Below are 999 nucleotides of genomic sequence, written 5' to 3' on the forward strand. Positions count from 1 at the left end.
ATGCCCCCCCCCCCCCGTGATGGTGAACTTCAAGATAGTGCTGGCGAGCGGGTATGGTGAAGGATAGTGAAAAAAGATTGTGAAGCTGTGATGCAAAGTGGGATATTTTTCATCTGCAAGAAAAACGAAATTCCCCAGCGTAATGGTGCCGGATAGTGATTATGGTGAAGAACAGTCAAAAGGCAAGCTGGGATGTTATGATACGAAATAAGACGTTTATTTTTCGATGGTTTAAATAAGTAAATAAATAAAAATAACTGTCATGGTGCGGGATGCCGAATATTTTTTCTTTGGCTTCGTCTATTACTCACAAATGTCACGATTTACTCACCCTGGCATTATTCATCATGACTTTGCCATCCGCTATTTACACGTGATCGTAAAGATATTTGTGTTTCGAAAGCACACTCACTCTGTCATTATTTTTTTGAGAATTTCTTTACTGCAATAATCATCGACATGGGAAACTTTGCACATATATATAGGCCTATATAATTTTCCGTTATTACCAAACATATTAACAACCAATAGTCTGTAGACATGTTTTCAATTTATTCTACAAGCAGCTTTCCACCAACATTTAAGTTTTATCACCCATTTTCTCCCCATTTTGTTCAAGTCCCCCCCTGCCGCGGTAGCTTCCCGTTTTCTATCGCGGTGAAATGGCTGCCAAAAACTTGTAGGCGTTTTTAGTTATTTTCCCCAACGCAGCCGGCAGTCCCCAGGTGTGTGTGAGAGAGAGTGAGTGTGCTCCTACCTGGCACTTTCTGGCACTGAGAAAAAGGCAAGTTATACTAGAGACAAGTTGCATTAGAAAATGTGTTAGACCTCAGGGAAAGAAACAAAACTAGGTCGTTAGTGAAGGAGTGAAGACAGTGCTAACAATGTCTAAATATTCACTTGTGCAAGTGACTGTCAGATTGATCTATAAATAAATACATTTTTTGAAGCTCAATTAGTCAGATTCATATTTTTACTGATGCAATGTGTGAGTCAAAA

The 999-nt window shown here is 39.3% G+C and overlaps 1 protein-coding gene across 1 annotated transcript in view; it reads left to right on the forward strand.

The window, feature by feature from the left end:
- LOC119594734 (skin secretory protein xP2-like) overlaps positions 1-999 on the forward strand; it is a gene marked incomplete at its 3' end in the record, with an annotated part of 13,847 nt that overhangs the window by 9,262 nt on the left and 3,586 nt on the right.

This window comes from Penaeus monodon, chromosome 34 (genome assembly GCF_015228065.2).
Source record: "Penaeus monodon isolate SGIC_2016 chromosome 34, NSTDA_Pmon_1, whole genome shotgun sequence".
In the NCBI taxonomy this organism is placed as follows: domain Eukaryota; kingdom Metazoa; phylum Arthropoda; class Malacostraca; order Decapoda; family Penaeidae; genus Penaeus; species Penaeus monodon.